At 35.4% G+C, this 12,869-nt stretch overlaps 1 long non-coding RNA gene across 3 annotated transcripts in view; it reads left to right on the forward strand.

Moving 5' to 3' along the window:
• LOC137490644 (uncharacterized) overlaps positions 1–12,869 on the forward strand; it is a 127,322-nt gene that overhangs the window by 18,708 nt on the left and 95,745 nt on the right. The window lies entirely within an intron of this gene.

Consider the following 12,869-nt stretch of genomic DNA (forward strand, 5'->3'; position numbering starts at 1 on the left):
ACCGGACCCACAGACCTTTTCCTCTGAACACAGCAATCCCAGAAGACCATCTGATGAAAAGTAAAATGCTGAAAACAAGCAGATGAACAACCGTCCCCTTTCTGCCTCTGCATTCCTTTCTATACCGCATGGCTTTTTCTTCACCAAAATAGACTTCAGACTGGGTTTATTTATCGTCACATAGAATGAATATCTAGTCCTTGAAATGCACCAGACTTTTAAAAACATCTTACGTGATTAAGCATCTTTCATCTCTGCCGCCCATCTATCATGTCACAGGCTGTTTCTCTCAGTCGAGAAGCAAGATTACATGATGTTATTTACAAAGAAAGGCGCGCACTGAACCATGCGGTCTGTGACACATTCACATGTTTTTTTCCATTGTGGAACAAAGTTAATTCGTTTAAAGTCGGTGCATAGAGGGGAAAGTAATTACAGACCTGAAGAACATTTTCCATGCCATACAGACTGTTCAGTAATGGAAAACAGGTGAGTGACTCTGCTAATTAATTTCCAAGGAGACTGAATCAACATGTTAAAATTATCAATGTTTGTTTACAGTCCTTTTACCTATATATGAATATAAAATAGATATGCATTCTAATATACCCCAGAACATCATGACCACCTGCCTAATGCTGGGCTCCAAACAAGTTCTACAGATGGTGGTACCAACTTAATACTGATTTGTTAACATTATACATATCAAGAGTTCACACTTAGCTGATGATCAATAAAGCGTAATTGGCATGCTGTCCCGGGAGAGAGCCCTGAGCTCGTAATATCCTAGAGCCCGGGGCTCCCTCCTGTTAGAAGGGCGAGAGGGGAGTTCGAGCAAAGGTAGGTCTCGAGAACTCTCCTGCTTGTCGCTGTGTGAGAAGTGTAAACTATGGTTGTCTTAGGTGATAATTTGGTTTACTTGATTGGCTATGGTGTATGTTTTTGGACGGTGAGAGGAAAACGGGGAACCCGGGGAAAACCCATGCAAACATAAGGAGAACATGCAAAACCCACACAGAAACGGCAACCGGCCCGATAGTCGTTCTTGATGTGAGGCAATTGTCGCCCTATCGGAAAAAAAAGAGAATAAGGTTAAAGGTAAAAGCATAAGGGACTTCAAGACAAAGATAATTGAAGTGAAAAGCTCTGGTTATTTATAGGGCAAATTACAGAGATAATGAGGTGCCAGCCGTGTTGATCATAAGCACGTGATCCTCTCGAAATTAGTTTATAAATAAACTGCACTTAAGACCATATCATACACCCGGCACAATATAGCGCAAGATGTGTTTGGCATGGATTGTTGCTATTTTCAGACCAGTGCAACTATAATTTTCGCGTTTTGCACCTTGTTGTTTAAAAAGCAAATCCATGGACTCATGGGTGTGACGCTTTATTAAGGAGGTGTGTTAAGGCGCATTGTTGGTGCATTGCTCTTCTGAGTAACTGTTAGTTATACACAAATGCTACAAAAATTATTATTTACTACATAAATATAAATAACACATCCACCATGCCTTCATGTCCACGGGTCTTTTTCAGTTTATTCATGACAATTTGCATTTTTCTTATAATGTTATTTTTATTATTAGCAGTTTTATTTATTATTTGCACATTTATATTTGTTTTAATACGTTTTTAAGACGTATGCATCACCATATGGGGCATAAGAATACGATGTGTTTTTGGGATTTAGAAATCGTTTAAAACAAGTCTTTGCACTTAACAAATAAAATTAAATATGTAAACTAATGGATGTCTTTAGTGGAGTGAAAGTAAAAGAGTAACGTGAAGAGTAAAAGTAAATAGAAAGTAAAGAGGCCGAATGGAGGGGGCAAATTTTTTATCCTCGCTCTGCAGATGGTCTGTTTACCTGTTTTCTTGCTAGTGAAGAATTTTCCTTCCTTAAAATAGCTAAAGTGGATTTGGACAAACCCTGAATTCTTTTGTGTCATGCTCTTCAAACTTTGCGCCTAGATTGTTAAAATATATACTATTATGAGTTTTTTTTTTAAAATTCATTCCATCATTTACCTTCGGTTTAGTCCCATATTTATTAGGGGTCGCCACAGTGTAATAAACTGGCAACTATTCCGGCATATGTTTTACACAGCGGATGCCCTTCCACCAATAACCCAGTATTAGGAAACTATTATGAGTTTTGTATCTTAGAAATTGGCATACATTATTACAATAGTTTGAATTGAGAGGTCATGCACAAGTAAAGCAGATTTAACTTATGTGAACGTTTTATAAAAAAAATCATACTTGACACTATATCATTGCTTTATTCATCAGTGAAATGGTTAAAAATGGTGTAAAAAGGTGATCGCTTACTCACAGTCTGAATCCCCGCTACTATGCTGTTGATCTTTGTGTTTTGCCAAAACAGCATCGACCACAATGCGACAGGGACCCTGAAGGTGTTTTTTGTTGTCTTACACCAAGTAAGCAGTAGATGATTCAAGTCTTGTAGAGTGTACCGACCTTGGATCAAACTTGCTGTTTCAGCACATCCCAAAGATGCTCAACTGGATTGAGATCTAGTGAATTTAGGGCCAGGGCATCATTTTGAACTCTTAAGCATGTTATCCAAATTCTTCCAGAACAATATATGGAGTGTGGCATATGCTGAAATAGGCCACTTTTTTCACCATTGTTATGAAGGGGTGTATGTGGTCTGCAGCAATGTTTAGATAGGTAGCACATAGCAAATTAACAAGACTTGGGGTTTTCTAGCAGAACATTGGCCAGAGCATTACACTCCTATAGGACCAAGGGCCCTTTTCAGAAAACATCTGAAGTAGCTCCTAACTGATTTATAAGAAAATCTTTATAACAAATGTTGTTTCAGTCGAATAAGGTTGGGATTCCTAAATCTTTGCTCTAAAAGTGCTGCACATTGCATTTTGGTACAAAAAATAGCTTCTAATTCAGTAAAGATGACTCTTTGAAGAGGAAACATTGACCAAATGCCATTAAGCCCTGCTTACACTCTGCAATTTCAGACACGATTTGGTTGTCTGAGACAAATTTGGGAAATAAAAAATTGGGAAAGATTTCTGTATTCTAGGTTAAAATCTGTTGTTTTTGATTGTTGGATTGACATATTCATCAACTGTTGCTTATTGGCTATTGCGATTTAAAATGTTTGCTGCAATGAAGTTTTTGTAGTGTCAGATTTCAGACGCTTTTCTGCATTGTGACTTCGCCTAGGACCATCATCAAACCAAGAACAAATAGGAGCACAGAATCTGATTATGTAATCAGCGCAACAACTTTAAACTAGCATAGGGAAATATAAAAACGTTTTTTATGGTTTTATTATTGAGGCATGCTGTCAGTAAAATTACAGCATCTCTTTATGTTTGCTGTGAGTTATCATGTCAGAATGCGGGATAGTGAAAATATCACAGATGGATGACATCAAATTAGGGTGAGTTTTTTTTTGTTGTCGCTTTTTTGTCTTTGTTTGCTGCATCTTCACTGTTGTTCAGTCTGACCTTATGACAACTAGGATCTTGCAGTTTGACATGGTCGTCGTCTTCATGCTACAATCATTTATGCTTAATAAAGAAATCAGTTTGAGTCAGGCATTACTTTCAGCTTAAGACTTTACCGATTCTTTAGTTAAAGTTTGCCTGAGCAGCTTTGTGAGCAGGTTTTAGGAGAAAACTCTACTGCTATTCAGGATAACTCATTGGGAAGATGAAATATTTTGTTCATACAGGCCCTGGTGACCTTCCTCCATTGCTTCAAGATCCAATTCTGACATGTCTGTGCCCATTTTTATGGTGGACAGGACTCCTCATAGTCACTTTGATTGCAGAGTGTGATAGAGTGTGTGTTATGATACATTCCTCTTGTAACCATCATTGCAATTTTGTGCGACTTGTTTCCAGTGCTTATTCTGTTCAGTCGGACTTCACAGGCTAGTCTTTGTCCTTGTGCAGTGATGACCCTTGGGTACCCAGCACTCTTTCATTAGTTTGTCCCTTCCTGAATCACTTTTAATTAATCTTTTCGACTCCTGACCAGGAGCAACTAACAAGCCTTGCAAGTTAAAAGATACTCCAGCCCAGTTGTCTAACCTTAAATTTGTCCCTTGTCAAAGTTTTTCAATGTCTGAATAAACTGAACTGTACTTTTATTCATCAAAGTCTGTATTTTATCCATGTCCAATTAAATGCATCGCCTAGTTTTATTAAAATCTGTAAGCAGATTTTACGAAGACCAGACTTGAACTACCTGTAATGTAAACCACCCACTGTAGCACAATTGTGTCTAAGCTGCCTTTTTTATTTGAGATGGAACTGACCAATATAGTATGTCATTCAAACATGACCTTGGCCAACCTACGATAACACAACACAGTCAATCATCAAACACAACAGTCCTTGCACAAACACGCAAGTTCATCTCTCTTTGTTGGAACAAGATAAGGGGTCAGGGCAAACAATAATGGTCTTTTTGAAGCCATGTTTTTTCTTCTTCTTTCTCTCGTTCATTTGACCCAAGTTGCCAACCAAATAAAACATTCAATTTACTTTTGCTTTGGACTTGCTTTCATCTATTTGGAATCAATGATGCCCCATTTGCTCTCTGTTGAAAACAATTATGGAGGCAGAAGGCACCCAGATAAACTGGAACAAGGTGAGGTAATAAATTTATTCAGGATTCATATTCAATGCCTTGATTGCAGCTGTAACAATTATTCACAGTTACTTTGCAGAACCGCTCAGCGACCTGCTCATTTCTCCCTTGGGAGCTTGTTGTGGTCTCAAATGATGCTTGGCTTCAAGTAGAGTTTATTATTGGACACGTGCAGGAGAGTGATCAGCATGGGAATGATGAGTTTGAAGTGATGCCGTTGCTGGCAGTGCACCTGCATGGCAGAGACAGGAACTGGATCCATTATTCTCAATGACATTTTAAGCATCCCTTTATAGCAAACTGCCATTGTAAGTCAACGCCAAAGGGATGAGTAGGGAATTGTGTGCAATATAGCCAGCCAACTAGGTTCAATTGTTTTTTTTGTTGGATGCAAGGCTTAGGTGGTACTGGTACTGCAGGTAGCACAATTCATCATCCGTGCACATAGTTAATTCTCATTCATCTCAATCGCCAGACTTGCCACTATTATTAGCATCTCAGCTTTGTCTTCAATGCTTCATCAGTTTTTTAAAAATCAGTTTCCATAAGCGCAATACAATATTCAGGGACATCTTAAAGTTTTTAGTTTTTCTTGACCAATTTTCTGTACAAAACCGCAGCAATTATTCGATACAACACTTGATCAAACTGCATCCCTTTGATTGGAGCTGATCAAGTGGAATCTATTAATTTTCCAATTAAATACCACGCTCAGTCTGCCTTTTGATGCAAATGTGATGGTATTTACATTGTTCCCTCAATTTGCATTTATAGTGCTTCTTAGCCTGGATATACAGACATGTTTAGCACTTCGTTCTACTATTAGCTGACCAGCAATTCACGATTAAAAATCATTTTCAGAAATCCTCCACAAACATCCACCAACACCCCTGAGAAGAAAAGCACAAAACCCTCCAAGAACTTTGGAGCTCCAGCTGAAATATACAGTAGTAGTAGTGGTGGTACAATTTATGAGAACAATTAGGATGTACCTATAAATTAAAAGCATACATTATTTTCTGAAATGTATCATCCAGTTACATTAGCAATAAATCTAATATTTTTTTTATTTGCACATACTCATAAACTTTCCTTTTTCTGAGAGAGTCCAACAATACTAGACCACACAGAGTGAAATAGAATTTTGTCATTAAGATGGTATTTATACAACACCATTTTAAACCTAAAAACTACATTTATTTGCATTAGCCTTTAATTTTGGCAATTTGTTGTAGGGCTGGGCGATATGGCAAAAATGCAATGTCAATAATTATTTTCTATATTAAACGATAGCGATATATATTTTGATATAAGTTGTTGATGCTTCCAGATTTAGAAGAGTGTCCCAACAATGAATAAGTTAACAAAAATTTGAGAGTCCATTAAATGGCATAACATATTTTCATGCCAATTTTCGGCATGCACGCAGCCATTTCTAACTAAGGGTGCACTCACAATAGGCATGGTTTCCGTGAACCACTGTTCGCCCTCCGAGCTGCATGTATTAGGAGGTTTGTTTAAGGTGCAGCTGTTGTGGAGCATGGCATTTGCGTCTTTGATAAAATATGACAGTTCACGTTCATTGTACAGTAAGAATGATTTATAAATCCATATGTAAAAGTTTCTTAAAAGTGACTTTGGGTCTTTGGTTTTGCATTCAGGCTTGCTTTGCACTCACACTACAAGCGTACCGCACCAAAGCACATGCCAAAAGTGCTCTGGCATACCTTTACCAAATGGCCCAGAGCTGGTCAACTGAGTTGTGCCTGGGTCTGATTCAGAGCACTCACACTTGTCAAACATGCCTGGGCATGGTTCGGATTGCATAGTGTGAGTACACTCTAAGAGAGTAGAGATAAACCTTTTTAGATTTTAGATAATGCAACAGTCATGCTGAACCTTTTCCCTCACTAACTAGACTGGCATAATTAATACACAATTTATAGTAATTTTCATGAATGTTTTTTTCTAAGCACAACTTTTTTTTAAAGATATATATTATTTGCCCCTTAAGCATTTTTTTCAGATTGTCTACAGAGCAAACTATTGTTGTACAATGACTTGCCTAATTACTAAATTTGGACTATACCTAGTTTACCCAGTTAAGCCTTTAAATTGCACTTTAAGCTGAATCCTAGTATCATGAAAAACATCTAAGAAATTATGTACTGTCGTCATGTCAAAGATAAAAGAATCAATTATTAGATAAGTAGATAATTGATTATGTGTTTAAAATAATCTTCTCTCTTTTAAACAAAAATGGGAGAAATTCTAAAAGAATTTAAATTTAACAGGAAAGCTAATAATTCTGACTTTAACTGTATGAATTGTTACTGTGTCAACGTATCTGGAAGGTAGCTAGCCTATTAAAAAATCTATAATATATAACTTTTGTAGGGTCCAGCCAGTTGGTCCAATGACGGTATCCAATGGTGGATGAAGGTTCACTGCATGTTCGGTCTTTCCAGTGCACAATGTTGATTTATATTAAACTTAACTCATATCTGACTCCAATTTTAGTATGAGATGGTTTAGAATATTAATATATTTATCCTCGTTTTATCTGACTCCAATTATAAAACATTGATAAGATTATTTTGTTTCCTTTCACATTATTTTATATTATGATTGAATATTCTTTTGATTTGTTATTATACCTTATTCTCATTTACTCAGATTCCGATAGCATCTCGAGTCTTGCACCGGCCGGGTATACAATCTCTTAATACAAGCTTGTCAGTCTTGGTCATTAAACAGAGGCGATTAACCACTCTCCTAAAAAGGCAGAACACTACTTACTCAATTTAGGAGATTTTTATGTGGTCCCCATGGATCTGTTATCTACTTAATCAAGACAAAGTATTTTAATAATAATCGCGCAGGATTATACTATTGTAGATGAAGGCCTAAATATCCACATTTAAAGTAGTTTCAACAATATTTTGTTGTTCTAAATAGTTGGCCTTTTACAGTCCAAGTATACATGAATAAATGCCAATTTGTTAGTCGGATCTCTAACAACATTGAATAGCGTGCCACGCTGCTCCGTCTAACATGTTTTAGTCCGTTACTAACCTGTACAGTGGCTTGTAGTGCTATGGACAACAACATTTATCAGTGATAATAACACGAACTCTGTTTGAATCATTCAAAACATAACAATTTATTAGTCAGGTAAATGTATTATGCCAATTAAATTAGTCAATTCATAAACGATCAATACAAAACATCAAATTATCAAAGATAACTCCAAGATGAAAAAGATGCATTCCTGACTTTGAAATATACATAACATGGAGCTAGCCATGTTATGGGCTGATCTGGTTAGGCAGAATCGCCCTGAGTTTTTCTCAAACCTTGCCTTAAATAATCCAAGAATTCCCTCAAGGGAGGGGGTGTGAATAACAAAGAAGGCATTCACACTTAGTGTAAAAGTCACACCCCTCACAGTGGTTCAAAAGATGCCTGAAGTTATATATTTATTGTTCTGATTATGTATATTTCTGAGAGAATGAGACCATTGTACCAATCGCACAGTTTGGTTAATTCTAGAACATTCAAACATTGAAATGACCATATGTGTGAGTTGGGGGGATGAAGCAGACTCAGATGCAAATGCAGCAGGAACTGGTTTTTCCCGCATTCCCCTTGCTGAGTTGTGAAGTTACCAGTCTCTGTTTTCAGCTCATGTTTTGAATTGTCAAAGATATCAGAATATTTGCAATATTTCAATTCTTACACTTTAAGTTAACAAAGATGCATTAAATTTTGGATTAATAAAATAATTTATTATATAGTATAACATTTTAAAAAAATCTGTTGGAATAATCTACAATAATGGTAAACACTTTATAATAAGGTTTCATAAGTATAACACTTTATAATATATAACTATAATCACTTCATAACTATTAAAAATCCTTTACCTGAGAGTTCATTCTAAAATTCTACATATATTTTTAATAATAATAATAAAAAAATTATTTAAAATTTTTTTTTTTTTACATTTTTAAAAATCCATTACCTGAGAGTTCATTGGCTGAGCTTTGAGTTTTCATTTCATTCATCTTGTAATTCAATATTGATTTTTCAGTTGCTCAAATATAATTTTCTCCCTTCCAAAATTCTAAACCCCCAAATAAATGAAGCCATTTATTTCCCTGGACCATTTAGACATAACATTTAGAATAGTTAAAAAGATGTTTCGATTAACTTTTCAAACATAAAATAATACCAGAGTCTTGCTAAAGAATGAAAGAGAGTCTTCGCCTTGATTTCAATATTCCGTCTCCCTCAGAAACAGGTTCTTTGAGTTGCATTGCATAAATTTCAATCAAGAGATTGATTTGCCTGTGCCTTTGTTTCATCTCGGTTATGAAACCACCTTTTTGTATGCACACAGCACACTTTAAATGAATTTTATGCTTACATCTCCACCAAATGAGTCACCCTCCAACTAGATTTGTGTCCATTTTATGATGATCTGCAAATCTGTGTGGTGTTTTCACGAAAGTAATCTGAATCTCACATTCTAATCGATGGCAAAAACCTCAAGGGTGAAAAACATGGCCCGCTGGCACATAAAGACAGATAAGAAACAGCAATGATAAGAATAATAATTGGATTTTTTATTTTTTTTAAATAGAATATGCAGTAATTGAACATTGAGGGAGAGAATATTAATCTGACACTGTTAGTTTTGATGTGACCTGATTAGGCAGAAATGGACTATGGAGTTGGTGCTGATTGTTCCCTACCTTTCCCCAGCGTCTTTATTGAAATTCATGGCAGTGGAAAACCCTTCCCTCAGGCGCTTACCTCTCTCCATTTCAAAGATCCTTCTCAACGATTTGATGCGCCTTTGTCAGGGGGGGAAAAACCGTAACACTTTACATTTCCTAACATAACACTGGGCGCCACTAGCAGTGGAGGAATCATAAAGAATGCCAATATCACAACACTGGGGAGCAGTGAGAAGCGAATAACATACGCACACACAGGTACATAGAGGAATAACAGGTTACGCTGATTGATATGGAAATCAGTGGTAGATTTTCTTTTTTGTAACTCTTTTTCAATGTGAATTGAAATGCAGACCTCTGTTGATCTACTGGAGAATTACTCTCAGCTTTAGTTTGGGCCAGTGACATGATAGCAAAAAAGCAGTTTTGGAATTGATGTAGAGAAATAATCAAAATCAAAATCAAAACCCCCCCCCATACACATTCTTAATGCGGTGACATATTGAGTTTGATCATGTATGATGAGACTTTGCTTTCATCTTTTTTTCTTAAAATTACAGAGTTCTGTCTAGAGCTGTGGGGATTTCTGGATGAAAGCAAATTGCATGTGTCAGATTTACATTCCAGGGCCGTAATTTGACATGTTAATTGAGTGCAATTTATTCTATTTGAAAATTATTTTGCTGCAATTATTTATATACTTGACCCAAACAAAACATGTCTACCATATGAGAAAAAGTTTTATACTCAAAGCTTTATCTTCAGTGATCTAGAATAATGGTTAACACTTTATAATAAGGTTTTATAACTATAGTTAACATGAACAATAGTTCTATGTATATGGTAAGTTTTTTTCAATGAAATATATTTTTGCTAACTTTACTAGTTTTATTTCTAATATTTACTAAAGCAAAAACCAAAAAGCAATTCACTGGTTTGTTTTTAATAATTATATTCTTATTAATATTTAAATATTTGAGGTTACTCAATGCTATCAAATTCTTTATAATAAGGATTCATAACTATTAACATGACCAATTATTCTTTATATTCAAGTTTTTTCAATGAAATATATTTCTACTAACTTTACTAGTTTTATTTCTAATTTTTATATAAATATTAAATATTTGAATTTACTAAATGCTATCAAATGCTTTATTACAGCAGATTCAAATGTTATTTGTTCAAATGTCAAATGTTACTTGATTGAATGGGCGTTGTGGCTGGATAAAAACAGCCTTTTGAACCTACTAGTAGGCACAGAAGGCCTCTACTAACCCATATCTATCAGCTGATAACCAATGATAACGCCCATTCAATCGAGTGACAACATTTGAAGCGGGTGCTTTATGATAAGTTTTTATAACTTTTGGTTAACATGAAAAATAATTCTTTATATTTGACATTTTTTCAGTGAAAAATATTTCTACTAAATTGACTACACTCCAAAAAATAGTGTTTGTTAAAAGGGCTTTTTTTTAAAATGAGCTCAAACAACACAATTCTTTAGATTTTTTTTGAGGTAACTTAGTTGTTTTATGTTCAATCCACTTAAAGTTGTAAAAACTAATAAGTTAACTTAATTCCTTCATGTTGACCCAACACAAACCGTTAAAATAAAAATAAAATAAATAAAATTGCTTTTATTCTTCAAATCTTTTTCAAATATAAATAAAATTTAGGTGCAAGATTTATGATTGCTTTAAATGATATTAAAGTCCCTAAGAAGTCTAAACTAACCATATGATTTGTTAGCTCACATTACTAGTTTTGTCGTGAACAAATCTGTACATGTCATTAAGAACAAAAAATTGCCCTTCTAATCTTTAATTGAAATCTGAAAATGCACTTCCTGTTTGTTCCCAGTTAATTTATTGGATAACATGATTTTGAGAGAATGGGCATGGCTAACGCTGCTAGAACTGTCAGTTTTGACAACAAACAGAAATGGTGAGCAGGAGGAGTCTGTTAGGTTGTAATAACTCTTCTAAAACCCCCTTCCCGATCTTTTGAATGAAATATCTGCTTTCCTATGTCCATTCAGCTTGTGGTACAAAAAACAAGCCACGCCCACTGCTTCTCTAGAAACTGCATTCCATAATGAAATTAATAACAATTGCAGCTCCCAGTTCACAGGGACTTTAATCATTCATTTTATGATCTGTATATATTTTAATTAGTGCCAAAAAAGAACAGATAGCCCTAAAACATACAATCATAAATTAACATCCATCGTTAATGGTGATACTGCATTTAAACCATTTGGCGCTGATGTTTACAACTATAAAACTAGGGTGATTAAACTACCAGTAATTGTTCAATTTCACAAGAAAAGGGAATTCCTTTAATCAAGACTCCAGTCCACCAGCAGATGTGTGATCTGAAAGTTCTGCTGGGAGATAAGCCTGCTGTTAAAGAAAAACATTTGAGACTTAAAAGTCCAAGTCGACGCTATCTGCCTTTTAATTTGTGGTTCAGAGGGCCAGAGAAGAAACTCCCTTGAGAGCAGCAACACTTGAAGAAGTTTGTCTTTCTAGAAAAGATCTGACGCTCACAAGAATGAGCCTTGAATCTCAAAAGCCCTGCTATATTCGAACTCATCTGCATAATCACAAAAGTACCGATCTCTCGGAATGAGAATGTTTTAAGGACAGATGCTATCAAGACAACAGACAGATTTCTTTGATCAGTGTTGCAGACTTTATTTCTTGAAAGAGCGAATGCCAGACTGGTGTTCGTTTTTTTTCCTCCCCTTCTCATTATGTAATTGACCTGGTGTGTTTAATCTGTGTGAGAAGACTCAATAAAATAAGAACACTTTCTTAAAGTCACTGAAAAGTCAGAAGTTTGTTTATGTATTATGCAGACTCCCTTCTGGCTGTGTTTTTCTTTTTAAAAGTCAGGCTTCATTTTTTTGAAGCACCAGTCAATGGAGAGACCGCTCCAACAAATGCCGTGAATGGAGAACAGATTTCAGAATGATTTCATTTCATCAAAAAGATAGCAGGAATTCTGTGCAATTGATTTTCATTTAAACGCAGTTTAATTTTGTAAGGAGTTGCTTTTGAGAGATTGAAATAATTTTCATGTGCGCTCAAATGACGTCTGCTGTTTGTAACCTAATTGTGGACAACTTATTAGTTTTCTTAAATTTTAATGGATTAAATATAAAACAATTAAGTTACCTTGATTCCTTCATGTTGTCTCAACACAAATCTATTGTGTGGAACCCTGTATTTTTTTTAGTATAATAAATTACTTCTACAAATTGTTGTCAGAAAAACAACATAGGCTTATTCTGAAAACAAACCCCTCTATACATTTCTGGAGATTGCGAATTATGTAGCCAGAGAAACATATGGCTGGATTTCGTCTTTAAAAGGACTGTTTACCAGCTTGTATAGTGGCTTGTTACGTACGTTGGAGGATTTGAGGCGCAGAGCAGTGTTGACAGTGATGACAGGGTTTGAGTCA

Source organism: Danio rerio, chromosome 24 (assembly GCF_052040795.2).
Source record: "Danio rerio strain M-AB ecotype USA chromosome 24, GRCz13ab, whole genome shotgun sequence".
Taxonomy (NCBI): Eukaryota; Metazoa; Chordata; class Actinopteri; order Cypriniformes; family Danionidae; genus Danio; species Danio rerio.